The sequence below is a fragment of the Cynocephalus volans genome, chromosome 3 (assembly GCF_027409185.1).
Source record: "Cynocephalus volans isolate mCynVol1 chromosome 3, mCynVol1.pri, whole genome shotgun sequence".
Classification (NCBI taxonomy): domain Eukaryota; kingdom Metazoa; phylum Chordata; class Mammalia; order Dermoptera; family Cynocephalidae; genus Cynocephalus; species Cynocephalus volans.
The window spans coordinates 120,648,663-120,670,918 of record NC_084462.1 but is presented as its reverse complement, the minus strand read 5'-3'; the positions used below and the strand labels follow the sequence as shown (position 1 = coordinate 120,670,918).

The window sequence follows — 22,256 nt, the reverse complement described above, 5'->3', positions numbered from 1 at the left end:
CCCTAAGCCCTTCTTTATACAAATCCTGCAGTATAGGAACTTATGTAACCACTTCTACCCCTTTCAGAGTAAGAGTAGAAGTTAAAGGGATACTCTATAGAACCTTCATCTCCAGCCCTGGGTGGGCTCCAATAGCTCCAACTACTTGCAGCTCATAGAGCTAAACCTATTGTTCTGAAGAACAACCATAACCATAATCATCATTTCTACATAGGGCAGGATCATTTTGTTCCACAAAAACCCCTCAGGCTACCCAAAGGGAAAGAGGCTCATAAAGACTATCAGTTAAGGCTGCTCTAGAGGCAATGTTGCATCTATTAGTGACCTGCGCACTCGAGAGCTCATGTTTCTTTCTCTCTCCCCTTCCCTCCCCTCCCCTCCCCTCCCCTCCCCTCCTTTCTCTTCCTCTTCTCTTCCTTTCTCTTCCCTTCTCTTCCTTTCCCTTCCCTTCTCTCTCCCCCACTTCTGCTTCTCTTAGCTTCTATACTCTATTCTTCTTTTGCTATTCATTGGCTAATCCCTATAGCAAAAAAAAATGAGCATATTGGTCCACCTCTGGACCAATCAGTGGCCGCTTCTTCCCAGAAAAGGGTCTAGCACTGTTTCTGAGCTGAGGGCTCCAGGAAGGCTGTTTGGTAGACTAGCAGTTCTCAAAGCATGGCCCTGTATATACTGGCTTCTCCCAGCACCAACCTGGCTTCCTAAGGGAAAAAAAAAATCATATGTCTATCTCATTTCATCATTGTTCATTGTAGGAGGAAATAAACTTTATTAGTGTTTATTGTTTATGTCAAAAGGTTTGAAATGACTTTTTCAAAGTTTGAGTTTCTCTGGGAAGTTTACTTGGATTAGTAACTCTAAAAAGTTGTTATGCGTTTATTTTAATCTTTTGCCTGAGAGAATAATTTATGCACAGATAAAAGCATAAGTGAAAAGCAGCTATTGTGTATGCACAGTAGCATATGTTTAAACCCTGTCCTATTAAAAAAGAGAGAATAACAACAAAATGTGCCCAAAGAACCAAGGTCCATACTTTGCATTACTGGGAGTTATGCCATTAAATCAATGCATGCTGGGTGAAAAGTTTTCTCCTAATGTGTGTACAATTTTACAGGTTCCTCGACTACAGAGCAAAATGCACAGGTACTGTGCAGCTTCTTAAGTCTATAATTCTTTAATAGCTTTTGCTTTTAATGTTTCCCTCCTCGTTTGTTCAGTAAATGGTTCATGTTAGATTGAAAGTCAAATAATTGAGCACAAAAGCATTGACTTGGTGTTCTTTCTTAAAGGGTTAAGTGACCAGTAGTTAGAGAATTGAAATTAAAGTGAAATGGAGGAGGAGGAGGTGCTGGGCTGTACTTTAAAAACTTTTTCCATTTGGGGGGAAATTAATTGATGGTACATTTAGTGATCTCTGAACCAAAGCCAATGATAATATATGATGCTGAAAACCAGACCCTGACAAGGGAGGCACAATCTCTTTCTAGTCTCTTTATCTTATGGGGGTCATGGGGAACTGGGAGAGAATGAACCATTTCTTTTTTTTATTTTAATTTACCAATATACAATGTAGTTGATTTTTGTGTCCCCTTACCAATTCCTCCTTTTCCTCTCTCCCTCTCTCCCCTCCCCCCAACAACATCATATCTGTTCACTTGTCTTAACAAGATCAAGGAATTGTTGTGATTGTAGTGTCTTCTTCTGCCCCCGCCCCATTCATTTGTGTATTTACTTATTTATTTTTGTTGGCTCCCACAGATAAGTCAGAACATGTGGCATTTCTCTTTCTGTGCCTGGCTTATTTCACTGAATATAATTTTCTCTTGGAAGAGGTTTAATACTGAGCAACAAAGATGATTAAAGAATGAGAAAAAATGAAGGGCCCAAAAGACTTTATAAAGAAGATGGAAATCCAATGTTCCTATTATGCTTAGAAGAAGAAATGGCATGGCCCATAGCTAACATGACATTTTCTAAACTTGATTGGAAAAACTGGCTAGATTAAAAGAATGAAGAGGTAAAAATTTGATACAAGAAAAGGAAAGACTAGTCAAGGTAGCAAAAATCACAGAGGTGAGTTCAGAGAAAAGAGAGCTGGAGATTCCTACTGGAAGAAGAGGAATTGTCAAGGTTTTCAAATGGGAGAGAATACATTCACTTTAAACTGAATAATTTGTGCACAGATAAAAGCATAAGTGTCCCTACCTGTCAAACAATTTTCAGAATCATGGCAAACATTTCCACAGATGCCTGTAAATACAGCAGATCTGAAAAGTGACTTCTTGTCCAAACCAAGTACCTGAAAGTGTTTCTTTTTTCAGAGATCTGGAGAGAATTCTCAGTGGGATGTCTAGCTCTAACCAATGCAGAGCTGCAGATGTCTGAGAGCTGATGAGGCTCCAAAAAGCAGGCTGAGAGCCTTAGCAAAGGCAGTTGTGATGACATTCAGCATTCAGCAGTACAGGTTACCCACCAGGCCAGACAAATTCTTAAAGAGGCACACATGTTCAGTATGGGAGGAAGGGCAAGAAATCATTCAAGGCAGACATGGGGAGTCAGGACCTTGTGTTTAATTAAGATATTTATCTGTAAAGCCCTGAGAACTGAAATGAGATTGCTTTTGTTTTGCCCTCTTTAAATAGTACTCTTTAGTCAGAGCTTGTTTAGAGAAAATAGAAATATGAACTAGAAAATACAAGAGGATTCTGCCTGTCAACATTTTTCAAATACAGACCAGTGCTATTATTCATCTATGCCTAGCTGAGTCTAAGAACCCCATCTGCGTGTTCAACGTGCTACAAATTCTGCAACCCAAGATGCACTCTGAGAATGAATGAATTTACCAAGCAGGGCTTGGGAAACGGAACACATAAAAGGAAGTTATGAACCTGAGTTCCTCTTTAGTTCTATTCTGGTCATTGGTTCTGTCCTCTATACCTATCATGGTATTAAAGGCTTTATCCTTTCATTTCCCCACTGGAAAAAAATATGGTGTCATTCCCTCTCCTGCTGAATTTACAGAGATGCTGTGAGATTTAATGAGCCATCACTCATAAATGCCTTCGAGTTCTTGATTAAAAGGCACTGGATAAATGTACTATCATTGTTATTATTATTTTCATTGTCCATGTCTTTCCTTTTTCTTTCCTGCATATATGTTTTTATTGTCACTTTAGGTTAATAGCAGCTTTATTCTTTTTCCTTCACTCTTTGCACTCAGTACAGTAATAATAAAATGCTTATATATTTCTAATATTTTTCTAACCACTTGCCATTGGGCTATTTGGCCCTACTTTTTGTTCACTAGAACCATATTAGTGTAACAAAGAACTAGCAAATACATTAATCCACTAATGAAAATAAAATTGTGGTAATTATTTTCTTCATCTCTGATCCATTAGGCAATTTTTGAGAATAATATGCAGTTTGCAGATACCTGTAAATATGGATTTTTTCAGCACAGTTTCTCAAAGCATCGTTCTTTTGGAAGTTGGTTCAATGAATCTAGATTCTCTTACTCTGCATGAGATAATGTGTTCATCGCTGAGCCCGCAATTTTTTAAAACTTTAGTAACCAGAATAAATGTTTCATTAAGCATGAAAAGTGACCAAACACTTTCATTGGAAGAAATTAAACTAGTTTCAGTTGCCAGGGAGAAGGGAACACACACTGATATCAGATATCAAATATCAATTTTTCAACTACCGAAGGCCAGTTTCTCAGAGGTGATCTTTGAGCCACATTTATCAGAATCTCCAGGGGAGCTTGTTAAAGGGCAGATACCTGGCGCACCTCCCCTCCCCAGCCAGACCTACTGAATTCAAAACTGTGCTGGGGCATGGGTTGCCAGATTAACAAATAAAAATGCAAATGCCCAATAAATAACTAAAAATACAAATGGAAATGCCCAAGTTGGGGTCCAGGAGTCTAGAATGTTTAATAAGCATCCCAGGAGTGTCTTAAGCATACCAAAGTTTGAAAACCATTGGACTAGGAAATACAGATTAAAATCACAATGAACTACACACCTTCTAGAATGACAAAAATTAAAAAGAATTGACAACACTAAATGTTGGTGAGGATGTAGAAAGACTAGAATTCTCATACACCAGTAGTGAGAGTGTAAAAAGGTATAAAAGTTTATAAAAAGGTGTAAGATTTTAGTTCTTATAAAGCTAAACATAGGCAAGGTCTTCAAAAAGTTGAAGACCCCTTATATTTATTCAATGGAAATACTACTTGGCAATAAAAGGGAAAGAATTATTGATATATGCAGTAACAGGAATGAATCTCAAAAACATGCTGAAAGAAAGAAGCCTTATATCAGAGTATATACTGTATGATTTCATTTATTTAAAGTTTTAGAAAAAGCAGAACTGTCTGTTGATGGAAAAAAATAGAACAGTGGTTTCCTCTGGTGAGGAAGAGGTGGGGGTTATCTGAGAAGGGTATGAGAGAACATTCTGGGGTTTTACTATATTTTGCATCTTGATAATCATTTAGGTTACTAAGGTGTATGCAGTTGTCAAAATTCATTGAATAGTACACCTAAGAATTGTGCATTTCGTTCTTTGTCAATGTTACCTTAAAAGAAAAAAATGTAATCCAATATTCAGCTCTAGTTTGTGATGTATGAGGGTGCGTCAAAAAAGTTCATGGAAAAATATAATTAAAAGATAATATGAATCTTTCCATGAACTTTTCGAAGACCCCTTGCACATGCTGAAATATTTAAGGACGAGTGTACCGATGTCTGAAACCTACTTTGAAATGTATCAAAAAATATGATGGAGGATCAGAGATTACACACACACACACTCGTACAAACACACAATAAAACAAATGTAGTAAAGTGTTAATGGTAGGACCTAGATGGTGGGTGTTTACTATAAAATTTTTATACCTTCTATATGTTTGAAATTTTTCAAAATTTAATGTTGGGGGGAAAAAGTCACTGACCTGGAGGAATCAGAATTTTCTGGAAGGGCACACCAATTTTGAAGAGGCTTCTTCTCTATCTTTAGGTGCCTCTTGTCGGTATTTGTCAGGAGTCATTCCGATCACCCTCAGCACGTGAAGGCACCTGCACAGATCAGGGAAGCTCAGACTCATTGTCACCCTCTTCTGAACACTAATTTTGATTCTCCTTTTCCTTATTGCCTCGAACCTTCTGTACTTCCTTTTGTTTTCCACCGAGGAACTCTTTTCTCCACTTGTACAAACCATGACATAGAAAGTTGTTCCTTGAACATTTGAACCTTCAGCTCTAGCACAGGAACCACTTTGTGTTTGACGTACATATCAATGGTGCCTGCTTCAGTAGAGACAGCAAACAGTGCACACTGCAGCTTTGGGCTCCCATAGTTAACTGTGGGTCTCAAGTAGAATCGCTCCATAGTTCTCTCAGGAAATGGCTGAGAAACGTTTTGACTAATCACCCTTTGTAATGGCCATATTCTGATGAACCAAGGGGATGAAAATTTGTTTCTCTATGTACTGTTCATGAATTGTCTTCCCTGGTTTCTTTTTTTCAGACCAGGCACAATTAGCTGGCAATTGCCAGCAAAGTACTAGCAATTATAACACAGTCTGTCGTCTTCTCACTCTTTGTAATAGCCACATCATGGAGATCCATTAAACAAAGAGGGTTCCTGTATTCTTAGAATCACTTCTTCCAGAATTAGACCCAGCTAGGTCTGTTTATTTACTTGAGGTTCTAATCTATTATTTTGCGCAAAAAGATTATTTTAGCAGGTAGGAGCTAGAAAAAATGTAACTGTACAAGGGCTGCTGAAGGTCAAGTTAATGTTTTTATATCTTTGAAGGATGCAGCCCTGGCTTAAGAAAAGTTAGCTCAGAGAGGAGCGTAGTTTTATTTGAAAACTCTCTCATTTTCTGCTTACATTTGCAACATTTACACTTTAGCTTTCTGCCTAATTACAGAAGTATTACATGCTTGATACAGAACATTTGGAAAACACCGAAAAGCACAAGCAAAAATAACAAAATTCACCTATCATTCCACCCCTCAAGACAAACACGATTACCCTTTTCATATATGTCATTTTGCCTTTTCTTGTTTGGTTTGTTTTGATTACTGCTATGCACTACTTACATCTACACATAAGAACTATTAACGATCTGCTTTTATTTTTTCCTATCCAGGAAGTATTCAAGACAACTCAAGTTTCAAAACTATGTCTATGATTTTTTATTGAATATTATTTTTACTGATTATGAAAGTAATAAGAAACTCAGTAAAAGAGTCAAATAATAGAAAAATATATTGACAAAGCATATCTTCCACAGTCCCACTCATCATTGGTGGACAGATATTTTTTCAGCTATTTCTGTTTGCTTATGAAATTACACATACATAATTTTTATAAAAATGAGGTTATGCTTTACATGTTATTCTATAAGCAGCAGATTAGTGGACATTTAGATGATTTTAGATTCCTGACTATTACAAATAGTACTGCAATAGCTATCTTTCAACAGAATGAAATCGCATGTATACCAGTATACTTATTAGTCAGAGTTCTCCAGAGAGGTAGAACCAATAAGACAGATAATAGATATAGATATTATATTAGTCTGTTTCTGTGTGTTGCTTATAACAGAAATACCTGAAACTGGGTAATTTATAAAGAAACAATATTTATTGCTTACAGTTTCAGAGGCTGAAAAGTACAAGTCCAGGGAACACATCTAGTTAGAGCCTTGTTGGAGGGTGGTGACTCTTCACAGCAAAGCAGAGTGTCACATGGCAGATGACAGAAGCAGAGAAAGAGAGGAGAGCTCCTCAAGCACTCTCCCTCTAAAGCCATCAGAGCCACACCCATGGCCACCATTAAACCATCAACTTATTAATCCATTTACTAGGGCATGGTCCTCACAATCTAATCACCTCTTCAAGGCCCTACATTTCTATTTCCATAATAGGATTTTCCATCCTCTTAACACTGTCACAGTGGGTGTTAAGTTTCTAAAACATGGACTTTGAGGGACACAATTCAATCCACAGCAGATATAGATATAGAAATACATATAGATATAGGTATATAAAAAGGGATTTATTGGGGGAATTTGCTCATGTGATGATGGAGCTGAGAAGTCCACAACAGTCCATCTGCAAGCTGGAGAACCAGGGAAGGCAGTAGCACAGGTCAGCCCAAGTCCAAAGTCCTCAGAACGAGGGGAAGCCGATGGTGTAACCTTCAGTCCAAGACTGAAGGCCTGAGAACCTGAGGGGTTGCGAGTGCAAATCCCAGAGTCCAAAGGCTGGAGAACTTGGAGTTCTGATGTCCGAGGGCAGGAGAAGAAGGGTGACCCTGCTTCAGAAGAGAAAGAGAGTGAGAGCGCGCGCACGTGAATTTGCCCTTCCTCTGCTTTTTGTTCTATCTGGACCCTCAGACGATAGGATGATGCCTGCCCACATGGAGTGAGGGCGGATCTCCCTTACTCAGTCCACTGATTCAAAAGCCAGTCTCTTCTGAAAACACTCTCACAGACATACTCAGAAATAGTACTTTACCAGCTGTCTGGGTATTCCTTAATCCAGTCAAGTCGACACCTAAAATTAACCATCACAACCAGTCTGAGTAAATATATCTGAATGTCTATCAGATACAATCCTCGGCACTCTGTCCATGATTAGGAAAATCTAGAGGGCGTAAAGAAGACCCACACATCCACTCATAAGCACCTCAGCCTGGAGATGACCTACACCGCTTCCATTTATACCTCATTGGGAATTACTAGTCACATGGTTCTATCTATATATAAGTCCAGGTGCAGACCAGGAAGAAAAGAAGACCACAGGTATAGGACTAACATCTCATGCATGTTTACTAAAATTTCCCTCATAGGATAAATTCACAAACATAGAATTGCTGAGTCAAAGATTATGAACACTTTAATTTCGATGGATATCAAACTATTCTCTAGGAAAATCAAACCAATTTATACTCCCACAACAGTGTATTATGAGTGTATCTAATCCCACATCTTGTCAACACAAGGCATTTTTATTGTTTTAAGTATCTGTCAATTTGAAAGATCAAAAGTACTAATTTGAAGTTTCATTTTGCATATTTAATCAGTGAGAATGTGTATCATTTCATATGATGTAATTGCATTTCTTTTGCTAAATATCTGTTCCTGTCCTTTGGCATTTTCCTTTTGTGTTGTTCATCTGACTTGTTGATTTATAGTAGCTATTTATTAATTATATTAACTTTTGTCATGTATGTTACAAATATTTTCATAGTAGTTACTGTTTTATGTTAACTTGATGGGTCATTTGCCATACTGAATTTTAATATTGTAGATATAGTCTAATATGAAAGCTGTCCAATTAATGGTTTCTGACTTTACCATCATGCTTAGAAAGACCTTCCCAAACAAAAGGTTATAAAAATACTCACTAATATTTTGTTATAGTACATTTATGGCTTTATTTTCTACACTTGAAACTAATCAATGGTCAATGCATAAAACTTGGAAAACAATAGAAAGAACAATGGAGAATAGAAAAATAACTGGTGATCCCATCACCCAAAGATAATAAATATAGACATTTGTTGTATGAGTATCTTTGCCTATTTTTATCACTATGCAAGATCACCCAGCGGAAAAGACAATAATCACATATCATTTCACGTTGTGATATGTTCCAGAAAAGTCTTAAGGCAACTAAATTAAGTATATGCTATGAATAGATCCTTTTAAAAAAAAATTTAAGAGCTTCAATTGGATTTTTTATTCATCACATTGTAGTAATATACAGAAAAATAATTCAGCTGACAATGTATACGAAAGTTAAGTTGTAATTAGAAAGTTTTGTTATCAGTAATTTTGTAAGTAGTGGAAGAAAGTAAACTCAAAACAAGAAACATGCATATGACTTTACTGTTATTGAACAACTTATCTTCACTACACCAAAAGTTTTTCTATTTTGATTCCAAAAACCTTATTACAAACATTTTATTATCGAGTATTGTTTCATATCCATTTTAAAATGAGGCAATGTACACAAAATACATAAATAGAGATTTCCTAAGGCAATATTGGAATTTGTTAGATTACAACTAAAACTAGTCATACTTTTAAAAATATATTTGTAATAATCACATGCCTTGTGTAAGCATCCTGGCAAATTTCTGTAGCTAATTTATTTTATGAAATGTTGTCATATGATATATGGCCCTTTCTCAAAATTCTCAGGAATCTCTGAAATACAATTAGGATATTATATAATAATATTGAAGACATAAATGACATGCAGTTAAAACAGTCTGCAAAACCCATTCCCCTTTCCTCTCAGGGCCATCATTGTCCTGGATGGAGTCCTAAGGTGACACTTGGAGTGTGCTTGCCTCTGAGAGCCTCTGGCTTCCCAAGCTTCAGCTGCATTACTGGAATAGGAGAAGTTACCAGGAATTCTTCTCACCCTCCATAGCCTCAATTGAACCTTCATCTCTTCTTTGTGGACTCTAGTTCTGCCCCTCAGTTACTTAACTTTGGGATAGCTTTATTTCCCAGGTTTTGAAAAGCTATGGGTTAGACAATTATTGCTGCTTGTCTGACCTATGCTCTTCCACACATCGCTGAGGGCACTGGAAGAAAGAAATAAAAATCACAAACTCTTTTTCTTCTTCTGTCTATAACTTTTCCTGCCTTGGATAGAATCACCTCCTTTGACAACTAGGCCCTTCATCCTTGTCTATCTCTTTATTAAATCATCTGTCAAATCACTTTATTTAAAATACTATATGTGGCCATAAACAAAACAAAACAAAACAAAAACAATGTTATGTAAGCTTATTTTAGAGAAATTATGTCTGTAACTAAAAAAAAAAAAAAGAAAGAAATTTAAGCTGACATCCGTTTTAGTTGGCTGCTCTACAAGAGTGGCAGAAATCCTCTCAAAAGGAAAACTGCTCTTTTGTTTGGGAAAGCATCCAATGAGCTTTTTTTTTTTTTTTAAGCTGAGTGAGGGTTGACCCCAGGAGAGTCTGGACGAGAGGCTGAGCCTAAGAGAGAGCCAAATTTCTCTGCATCATAAAGTTACAGGAATTTTGGAGTGGGTTCCCCGCATCACTGCAGGGCTCAGGAGGGTCAGACCATAGAAGAGAGAGATGGAAAACAAGAAGCTTTCTTAGAGTCTAGAGGGCAGACAGCAGGCTCCAGAATTACCTAGTGGGTCCAGTAAGGACCCCACAGGGTGAAGATTTCCAATAACTGATTCAATATTAAGTCATTCCCTGTTTTGTGTTATAATTCCTCTATATTATGCATATAAAACCACAAAATGCAATAAAACACTGCTAATTACAAGAGCATGGTCATGAAGGAGAGGGTGGTGAGTCCATATCTGGTAACAAAGCAGACTAGAGTGGGCTGGGGTAGCTTAGAAGCAATGGGCAGATGGAGGGAAGAAACTGGGAAGAGTCAGAAGCAAGAGTTTGGAGCAAGAAAAAAAGGAAAGAACTAAGTCTCAGTCTAGAATCTGTTGAGAAATTGGAGAACACACTGGCCTATCCACAATATATGGGATGATTATTTTTTTTTAAAGACTAGTCAAGGCTAGTCAAGAATCCCTTATTATGCAACTGCTATTTGGGGGTTTTGCTCTTTAAAAAAAAAAAGTCTAGGCAAGTGCAATAGTGAGAAGGGGGTAAAGAGTAGATTGAGAGAACTCACTACCATCAGACCAGCCCATAGGATAGTTATTGAAGAAAAGGGTGACCTCAGAAGGGTCAAGGAGTTAAGGACTTTAGCATTACTACATATGGATAATCCTTATATGGAACATTATATTTTTCACTGCTTAAAAAACAGTAGCTCTCAGCATTTACTGCCAATGATCTATGCCAGAGAAATGGGCACAGAAAGTGAGGAAGGATTGTGTACCTGAAGTTTGTACCATTAAACTGTGGCACTGAAGGCAGAAGCCACACATATAATTGTATATAATGATGAGGAAAAGCTCAACAGAAAGTGATTATGCAGCATCCAAAATTCACGTAGTACTCAATTACTTCACTGAGTTTGTTTATCTTAATATTGTCATTTGTTCCTTTATTTCTTTGCAGGATATTTGTAGGCATGGCCACCCCACATCCCACTTCTGCATTAGTCTTCCAGGCCAATTCTAGAAATTTCTTGGGCCTCAGACTTCTCAGTACCCAAGACATCTTAAATTTCAAGCAATAAAGTATTCAAATACTGGGAGGCAGGATGAATTGGTGACAGCCCAGAGGGAAAAAAAACCCCAGAGGGATTGTATTTTTTTCTCCAGAGCAAAACAGGATTCATAATTGAATAAGAAATGGGGAAAGAGAAAAAAAGTGATTTGTGACCTGGTGTATTTCTTTTCATCCCACCTTAACTCTGCCTGTGAGTGAAGACTGTTCTGGAAAAGTCAACTGGAGGCACCAGGCCAAAGGCTGAGCAGAACAGGTGTCAGTCTTAAGACTTTGCACTGAGAGGGAATACTAGATCATGTTGGTAAGTGCTCTTTTTGCATCTGTTGGCCTTTCTTTAAATAATGGCATGTTAGCTGAGTTATGGCTACCTTAGTCCATAGTCATTTGGTCTTTGATGTTTCATTGAAAGGTATTGTGAGGAAAACAGAATAGTTTAGTCAGGCCTCCTTGCCTCAGGTCCGGTTGGAGGTGGTGCAGAACATTCTTTGTAAACAAGTTGTGCATGGGTGGAGTTAGTGCACATGGGCACCAATGTATCTTCTTTACTTTGTTGCTCTTCCTGTGTGTTCTTCTTGAGTTTGTGAAGGAGCAGCTGGTTGGCAGAGCTCACATCTAAAAATAGAGCATGTTTACTTTTCTGGCAGCTGCTCAGTTTTTCTTTGGACTTTGCCATAGCAGTTGAGTTTCTGAGTTTTTCTTTGGACTGCCTAGCTCTCAGACTTGTGTGTGCTGAATAAAAGCTATTCTTTCTTCAGCCAAAGCTCCAAGGACCTTCTTCCTGTTACCTGGCTTGTAGACCTGCATGTGAAGGGTTCGTGAACCAGTCTGGACAACAGGCTTGAGAGGTCTGTGAGCTCCAGACCCAGCCCTAGCTTGACAGGTATAATTATATAGTATCAGTGTAACATTTTGGCCCATTGAGACCTTAATATTGCTTAATATTTCTCTCTAGGGAAAGAACAATTTAACTACTCACATGACATTGTGTGTGTATATATTTATATCATTTTCTTAATTGAAAGTCCTCCTCACACCTCCTTGATACTACCAAACTGCTATTTGCTACCCAGATTTTTCTTCTATAATTGATTATTTTCTTTCTAGATGAATTCAACACAATTATGGAGTAAAGCTCTTTCTGAAATTGAAAGAAGCCCTCCAAAGTTGTCATCCCAGTTGTCGAACTTGAAACCTGTTTAGTTCTGCAAGAAAAACACCTCAATGATGTCTGATCCCAGAGAATATCTTTCAGAGGAAATAACCTAAGCAAATTACAAAAATGAATTTACAACTAGGTATCCATAGTTTTCAGTGAAGTTACTGCAGTGATCCCAAACAAAAGCAGGTCAAAAACAGAATGGTTGTTGGTCCAGGATCACAGAGTTAATTGTTAGATAAGTTATAACTGTAAAGAGTGTGTTCCTGCTACCGCTTTTTTCCTGCTCTATCCAGAAAACAACTTAATAATTGAGAAGAGAACATATTTGTGCTGGGCACTTTGCTAGGCATGGCCTATATAATTTTGAACTTAAAATGATTTAACATAAACCTTTACTTGAGTTTTTGCAACTAGGATGGGGGCTATTTAATGACAATACATCGAAAGTGCCATGGTGCCTGTTACCTGCCCAATGTAGGAATATAATTTCAGGTAGGGATGAAATCAAGATGTAAGTCTTGAACTCCCACTTCCAATCGTGATACCTGATTCTGGAATAGCACAAAACAACTCTAAAATGAAATAAAATATGTGAGGCATCAGATTTCAGGCATTGGATAACAAGCAATATAAGACTGTGATATTTGAGAGAAAGGAAATGCATGAGGTGAGCTACATGATTGTCCCAGCTCTATGGCTGGAGATGGTTTCCTGACCATGGTACAGAGATCTGGAGTTTGAGCAGAGTATGATGGTCCTGTTGAGTTGTGGAGGCAGATATTAGAGATCAGGGTAGCTGGAACAGGTATAACCTGTGGATCCGGGTACCAGAAAGGAAGCAGCTATATAGAGAGGGGATACCAGAAACCCATGTAGGGATCTCCTGCAAGTCCATGGCTGAGAGATGGGCTGTACATGTGCAGGGTGAGGCAACCTGAGCCTTACTAGATATCAGATGCTATAAATTTGAAAGTAGAACTGAGATACTAGAGATTGAGCAGTGCTTGGGGAAGAAGAGTGGCAGAGAATGTCAGAGTTCTGGCCCTGCTGTAGTGGATTGAATTATGTCCCCCCAAATTCATTGAAGCTTGAATTGTGTCCCCCAAGTTTTATGTATTAGAAACTCACCTCCCACTCTGACTGTTATGAGGGTGGGAAATCCTATTACAGTAATTGAAAGGTGGAGCCTTGAAGAGGTGATTGGATTGTAGGACTGCACAGTAGTGAGTGGATTAAAAACGGTGATCAGGGATGTAGTTCTGAAGGCTTTAAAAGAAGAGGAGAGTCTATCTTTCTCTCTCTGCTCTGCAATTTCACAATGTGATACCCATATCACTGAAGTCACTGACAAGACCCTCAACAAATGTGTTCCCTGGACTTCGGATGCCCCAGCCTCAGAAACTGTGAGGAATAAATTTTGTTTTCTTTATAAATCACCCAGTTCCATGTATTTTGTTATAAGCAACAGAAACAGACTAATACACCACTCAACATACCACAAAGTCCACATCTTAGAAATAAGGAACATGCTGCTAGAGAAGACCTACTCTAGACTCACCTTAACAAAGGCTAAAACCAAACTTCAACAAGATTTGTATGGAAGACACAGTTTGAAGAGTGAGTACTGCCAAGTTAGAAGAGCTTCAGAAACACCTTGGACTTTCCACAGATCTACACTAGCAATGCAAAACACCAAGCCTACACAAGTTAAAGTAATCAGCCCATAAATGAACTTAGACAAGAATCAACCCTCTTCAGAGAAAGATTACAGAATCTAGAGTCTCTACAGTGTGTTATCACAATTTTCAAAATTTAATAAAAAAATTGCTAGACATAAAAATGACTTTTAAAAATTATTTTAAAAGACTCAAAGAAAAATATGATCTTAATGAATGATCAAATAGGAAGTAGCAGAGAAATGGATACTATAAATACAACCAAATGAAAATTCTAGAACTGAAAAGTATAGAAACTGAAATAAAAATTGATGAGCTTAATAGCAGATCAGAGTTAACACGACAAAAAGTCAGTGAACTTAGATAAAAACCATTAGAAATTACCTAATCTGAAAAATAGAGAGAAAAAAGACTGAAGAAAAATAAACAGAGAGCCTCAGGGACCTGTAAGGCAATATCAAGCAGCCTAGAATAAAGTAACTGAGTCCCAGAAGAAGAGAATAATATGGGAGAAAAATAATTTGAAGAAATAATGGCCCCAAACTCCCCACAAGTGAAGAAAAACACTGACTTACACATAAAAAAATTTTAATGAACCAACACAGGATAATTATAGGGAAAACCATACCAAGGTATATCATTGCCAAACTGCTGAAAAGCAGAAATAAAGAAAAAAACCTCAAAAGTAGCCAGAAAGAAAAAAGTCTCTTTATATGCAAGGGAACAAGAATAAGAATTATGACTGACTTAGCAGAAACAATGAAATCCAAAGACAATGAAATGACTTATTTAAAGTGCTGGAAGAAAAAAAAAAAAAAAGGTGTCAACCCAGAATTTCATACCTAGCAAAAATAGCCTTCACAAACAAAAGTTAAATAAAGACATTTGCTGAAGAATAAAGCTGAGAGAATTTGTTTTCAGTCTACCTGCACTACCTGAAGGATATCTTTCAGGTCAAAGAGAAAATTGAATACACAAAAACAAACAGCACAATAAGTAGTAAATAAGAGAAGATAGGCAGCTAAAACATAAAAAAGTTGGACAAATTTTTTCAGGACCATGTTAAAGATAGAGATCATCATGGAATTGAAGTTCTCACAGGGTTAATTTCAAGTTACCTCTACCTAAGAGTTAATTATCTTAATATTTGACTCTTGTAATCAGGATGGTACTGAAAGTTAGCTGGAAAGTTTTTTAAAACATTCTTTTCCAAGATTGTCTAGAAATTAACATTTAATTTAATTTTGTTTAATTTAATGTTGAATATGAAGAGTTCAGAGTCTAATTTCAGAGTTCCTGTCTACTTTTCCTTTGTGCAACAGAATGGGGCTACAATTCAGAATTACACTGTTGGTTGGTTCTAACAATATTTAGTAAAAGAGTCTGACACGTAATACATGTAGAGTTTTACACTACCCATTTCAGTACGTTTTTGAAAATGTGTTTATAAGCTTTAAATAGTCATGGGATATTTTAACTCACAAAAAGAAATACAGGAACTAGTACAGAAAGAGATTTTCCTCTAAATGTACTCAGGATTGAGCTATCCCATTTAAATATTTAATTTTGCTTTAAACAGCACAAAACTAATTAAAGTTTATTTGCAGAATATAATGGCCTATTGTAAGAGTTTAATATTTTTATTACATTTTTAAAAGCTTTCACTATTTCTTTTGTTTCCTTTCTTCATCCTGGTAATTCCCAAATAATTTTTTTTTGCTCTGGCAAAATGGCAGGTGGAAGCCTAAGAACCACTTTATTAAGGATATAGCCATACTTTTTTAAAAAACCCAAAGCAAATCTTAAGGTTTTTTTATATTAATAAAAGATAATTATTTTATGATGAGCACAGAGGTATGTTGCTGCTAAAACAAACTGAAACATATGTCATAGATTCAGAGAGCTGGGAGAGAGTATGTAACAACTGGCGGGAATTCTAAGTGATTGGGCTAATGTGGGGTTGGGGGGTGGGGAAGAAACTGCATTAGACCAATCAGTCACTGAGGTATGAGAAACTGAGCACTGGAAATGGATGGAGTATAGGTGTCATAAATAAGGAAATTTAAATGCATACTTTATAAGACTCTATAAATGCAGTACTTAGAATGTAGTTGGAAGGCTATGGAGAGATCATTTGAAAACAAGGAACATTAAGCAAATGTTCAGAATTGTGGGGGGAGCAGTGAGAAACCTCTTCAGATATTACCATAATTTTCTATAAATTTCTAGTGGCTCTGGTAGTTACAGAGTTATTTACATATTTTTATGCTCTGGAAATTAAATGATACCATTTTTTATTTTCCTGTTAATTTAAGAAAAGAACTAATCAAAGATCATTAGATATTTTTTGAGCTAGACACTGATACAAAATTTTTAAATTCTAATTACTAAAAATCAAAATCAAAATCCTCTATATTTTTAGTTGGCAGAATAGATGAGCACAATAAATAGCTTATACATTTTCATGGGTTTTTATATTAGCTAAAAATACTGAAAAATGTCTAACCATCTATAGTTTTTAATATATTTACATGTCCAACCCAACCCTGAAGCCCACTAAAACACAAATTCAGACTGCAATCCAGTTACAATGCAAGCCAGGCACAAAAGCCTTCTAATGATCTTTGATTAGTTCTTTATTAAATTCATCAAGGGAGCAAAGAAAATTTAATAATCTTCACCAGTTGTCATCCTTCTGATTAGAGTTTTGATTAGAACTTTCAGCTTTTATTTTCCTCCTTGCTAGCCTTCGCTAGAGCCTTGTGCTTATAGTGGGAGAAGGGGAGCAAGGCAGATGGGACATGTTAAATACCCCAAATTTGCTAATATTTCCTGGGTATAGTCATGTATGTCAGGGGTTTATTGAGGGAGAAAGTCAGGAGATACCTGTGTATCCCATCCCCAGCACCAACCCAGCTTCTTTGTGTGAGAAAACATTGCTTAAACAGTGAACTTTCTGCTTTTACCAGCTTCTTGTCCAGGAATACATTTGCTTGCCTTTGACAGTTATTTCCCCCAGGAGTTGAAACAGATTTTTTTAATTACATTAAATTTACAAATAAAATTTATATTGGGGGTTGGTTAGTGAGACTGTACACATTTCAAGCAATGGGGTTACAGAAGCCACCATCTATATGTATTTGAGAAATGCTCAATTAGATCATTCAGAATAAAGAGCTCTGAAAGGTCACTTGGTCTGAGATAAAAGGAGTGAGATGAACAATAATAATGTTTACATTTTTCTTCCTTGGACAGCATATGGAAGAATAATGACATTCAGATTCCTATATAGCACATTTCTTCATAGTATTCACAATATCGCGTCAATTACTTTTCTATCATTGCTGAAAAGTAGGAAATGCATAGCTATTATCATCTCCATTGCCTGTTATATTATATAATGCTATTTTAGTACCTGCTACCTGAAAAGAAGGGCAGCTAGGAAGTGTGTTTATAATCACATTTGATCACCATTAGACCTCAGCTTTGGAGAGAGATAATAAGAAAGAAGGTAAAAAGAAATAATAAAAATGCAAACACAGGAAATTCTTAACCTACAAAAAGGTTACGTTCCAAAAGTTCATTAATTAGGCTATTGTTTGGAACTCAAAAATCTACATTTCCATGGAAACAATATTATAATTGGTAGTTAGGTTCCTACAAGACCCTCAGAAGGAAATGACTAACAACCCATCTAATAGGCAATTTCCCAAAACCACAATAGCTGGCTGGCAAAACTACACAAACATTGGGCAGCCTGGGAAATTTGGTGTCAAAAAATTCTTCAATCCAAGATCCCGGAGGAAGCTCTTCTTCTCACATCAAATGTGGCATAGGTTGTGGATTCAAATGGGCTCTTTCCAGCTGATCGAACCCTAGGTTATTATCAGAATATGCTGGGTGCATACAACATGCCAGGTACCGTAACACTGAACAGAATACTAAAAATTTTCATTTGAGCCCTAATAAGCTTAAAATTTAAATACAAAGAATTTATGAAAAAAATATACCACATAGCACATTAGGAATAGGGTGTATTTGAAAAACGTTGAAACTAATGTTTAGTTCCAACTCCAATGAGCAAATGAGAATTTAATTAAAATGAATTGGTTGAGTCAATTGTTAAAATAGTTGGATTCTTATTCAGAATACTGAATTGGGGCTATTCTTTGCTTATTGCTACTGAGAAAGTGGTTTGAACTCAAACTATTAGTCATTCTACATATATTAAGCACCTTCTATTTGCAAGCAAGAACATAGATACACATTTCCAAAATGAACTAAACATAGATAATACCCTCCCCTCAGCTTTGGAAAATGTCTAGCCTTTTAAAAACAACTGTCCATTCTCCAACATACACATTGTTACTTCCAGGCACAGTTTAACATTCTAGAGCTTATGGTCCTAGATTTTCTGTGTATCTCTACTAGAGTACTTAAAGCATAATGCCATAAATACATGCTATAAATCTAATTCATCCACTTACCTATGAGCTCTAAAAGGGCAAGGATTGTGTTTCACTTGTATCTTCAGTGCCTTGCATAGTGCCTGGATCATCATAGGAGGTCTGTAAGTGTAGAGAAAGTGGCAATGCTTTCCCCCAACTCCTTGTGTTTTCTTCCATGGGCATGGAGCACCACCAGCTGTAATACTCCTACCCCTTCTCCTCTCCCATCTAGCTCTTCTATTTTATTTCTCATTTTGTACAGAAACTGGGAGAGCAAAGAGGTACCAGTTATTGCTCCCCCAAACTCAATCACATCTACAGGTGGAAAGAGGGATAGAAAAAATAAAAAATTAATCTGCCCCATACTCCTATTTTCCATTTAAACTACCATTGAATATATAATCACCAACTACAGAAAGAGAGCAAACACTTCTAAACTTCAAACAGCTCTTCTGGCCAAAGTAAAGCCAGAAATAGACAGAGTTTGGGAGATTCTGATTGTAACTGAATCCATTTGCTCAATTCTGTCTCTGAGGAATTTGTGCACTTACACACACAGACACACATACACAATACTCATTAGAGATCCAAGAACCATTAATAATGGTAATACATATTCATAAGTGTTTTTTAAAGTATATCATTTATGCAATAGACATAAATAGACCTTCGAGTGCTATTCTAATCTTACAATACTATTATATATTTAGGACACATTACCCACAGATTTTTAAAAATTTTTAAATGTTTTAAAATGCACCATGTTTGCCCCACAGCTGAGTTTTAAAATGTTGCATCCTGGATTCAACAAGTAAAATTGATAGAACTCTGACTAAACCAGATAACTGGTTCAATCCCCTCTACTATTAATGTAGTTATGTGATTCTAGACAGATTTTTAAAATTTCTCTGTGTGATTTCTCATAATATGTAAAATGAGGAGGTCAACTAGATAGTCTCTTAGGTCCCTATTTTAGCTCTGAAGTTTTATAAGCCTAATATAATTATGGTAGTTGCATTTTTTACTGCTGTCCTAAGCTATTCTTAAAGACTTTTTCTTCCTTTCTTCTTTCTTTCTTAATCTCTGGGTTTCTGCTTATATTATTTCACTTCAGTGGATAGTGCTCTAGTTATGCTCTTTATAAAGTTTTGGAAGTATTCTACTTCTAGCATATGATTAGTATTTCATACAAAATACTAATACTAATACTGCAGAAAACTATTTCTGCAGCCCTGTAAAAAGCAGAAAAATATATAATAAAATATCAGAATTGATACCTTAACTGAATGCAAGGGCTTAATGATTTATTAAAGAAGGAGGAGCATCCTTTTGTACAGGTAAACATAATAGAAATGGAACGAGCAGGTGGTAGTTAATTCCACTTTCCAGAGCACAGACAACCTACATAAAACTAGCCTGACAAAAAAGGTGGCCTATTTAGCCAGTCACTAGAGTAAACATCAAAATAGAAAATAAGATGTTCAGTACAACAGTTCTGAGCATCATGTGCGACAATATCATTGGCAAGAGCTGCTTTACCTTCAGGCTACCAGCCTCACTGGAACTTAAAACATATACAATTCACATGCCTGGGAACATGCAGGCCATCAGCAGGAGATGGAGGGGGTGTCTTACTATAAGAAAGCATGAACTTTTTTAAGGTACATTATGAAATGGCATGGCAGAGGCTTGGCATGTAAATACTAAGGTTAGTGTATTCTTTGTTGTAGCTCTACAGAATGTTAAGCACTGTATTTTTAAAATCTTAACATTTTAGAGTGCTTAAAATGAGTACTTTTCCCATTTAATTGGAGGCTTTTTTCCCCTCTGATGGGCAGACTATGAGTTTTCCTAAGTGCTTTCCCTAAGACTCAGAATCAAAGAGGTTTGATTGGTTCTTTCCTTCACCAGCTTATTTTATTGTGTTGGATGATGACTTGGCTTTTCATGTAACCCTCAGAGAAAGGGATTTGTTTACACTCCCCTGGGCTTTGGGAGGGGACTTAGGTCTCTGAGGAAGAAGGCAGCTTTGGATAACATCGAAAAGCTAGGATTTGCTGGTAAAGTTGCATAATGAGACCACATTCGACCCAGGACTGAACACAACTGTTGAAGTTAACCTCCTTAGAGCATTTGAGACAGGAGTTAAAATTAGTTCAGTCTTCTTTGTAAATGAAATTGAATTCTTTCCCCTATGGTTCTGGAGGCCCAGTTAGAATAAGCTGTTTATAATGACATAATTAATCATGGCATCTATAGAAGATATGCATCAACATCTTTTCTCCAGTGTGCAAAGAAGGCAAAAGAACTAACAAAACAGAGAGGAAATGAGCAGGTAGCTTCCTCTACTCCTGGTAATTTATTAGAAAGTATTTACAAGTTCAACATAAAATAGATTGGTGAAATAACAATAGAATTAATTGTCTTGCAAGGAGGAGAAAAAGTATTGAAATAACGTTGCACTCAGCATAGCTGAGTTTCAAATGGTCTTTCTTTTACAGAGGTGCTTGCTCTAACATGCAGGAAGTTAACCTTCTCAGCCATAAAGCTAATCAGCCATGAAAGTCATCCTGTCACACAGAGAGAAAGAATATAGCGTATCCCCTATTGTCCACCTTAGAATTTTCAGCCAGAGGATCTGAATTGCCTGCCCTAACCCGAATTGTTAGTCACTATAAAATTCAAATGGTGTTTTTCTTAATGATGGTAACAACTCAGAAGAATTGCACTTTTAACTTTCTAGTGCAGGCCAGTCAATGTTTAGACTTTTGTCTAGGTTAATTCTTCAACTCTTCAATGCAAATGAGCAGAAATTTAGAAAGAAAACCACCAGAAAATTGGCAATCCCTCCACAATGCCTCACAATATTCGCTATTAGGCAAGATGTCTATTATCATTCTCCTTCTGCCTGACACATCAATTTGACTATTAGACCAAAGATAAAGGCACATTCCCTGGCAACCATGGAGAAGTTTCTGAGGCAATGACGACATGAATATCCCCCAGATGTATTTAGTGCAAAAAGCTGGATATAGCACAATACATACAATATGAGTCTTTTGACATAAAAACTATGTAAATGTATATATTTCAGTCTAGAAGTACACACATCATCAAACACTCAGGTTTGGAAGGGGTACTTTTGCTTTGTCTGGAGTATTTGAATTTTTAATGAAAGAAATATATTGAGTTACTTTCACTGAAACAAAACAATTTAAAATATATAGCACTAAAAATTCAGACACAATCGAGCCTTAATAATGCATACACATCTTGCTCTGCTTTGGCAGGACCATGTTTATTTATTACATTCTCTGTAGCATATTTTATTAAAAAGACATCAGGGATAGAGTCTGAAGTCAGAGGAAATTTTTGAGCATGATGTCACTCCATAGTGCCTAGAATATGTTAGGAAACCACCTAGCATTAAATCACGCACACAAAGCGATTGGGCAGATGGATAGACACAGAGATGAACAGACAGATGGACAGATTGATGAACAAAGCAATAATAATAGAACTTTTGAACTTACTATTCATCTTGGCCAAGCGATGAGAGAAACATATAAACATTCTGAGATGGCAGTTCTTTTGAGCAACTTTGATATTGTAGGAGGTTTAGAATTGCTAGTTTTTACAGTGCTTCTGACTGGATTTGAAAAAGAATTTCTCATCCTGTTCACTGACAGCTTTTCAATATTTGATATGCTCCATGAGTCGCAAAGCCACTAAACAAATTTTTAAGAGTTTTCAAAAGCA

The 22,256-nt window shown here is 36.6% G+C and overlaps 1 pseudogene; it reads right to left on the bottom strand.

The window, feature by feature from the left end:
* LOC134372731 (large ribosomal subunit protein eL6-like) overlaps positions 1-5,113 on the bottom strand; it is a 51,810-nt pseudogene extending 46,697 nt beyond the window's left edge.
* Between the last annotated feature and the right edge of the window lie 17,143 nt (positions 5,114-22,256).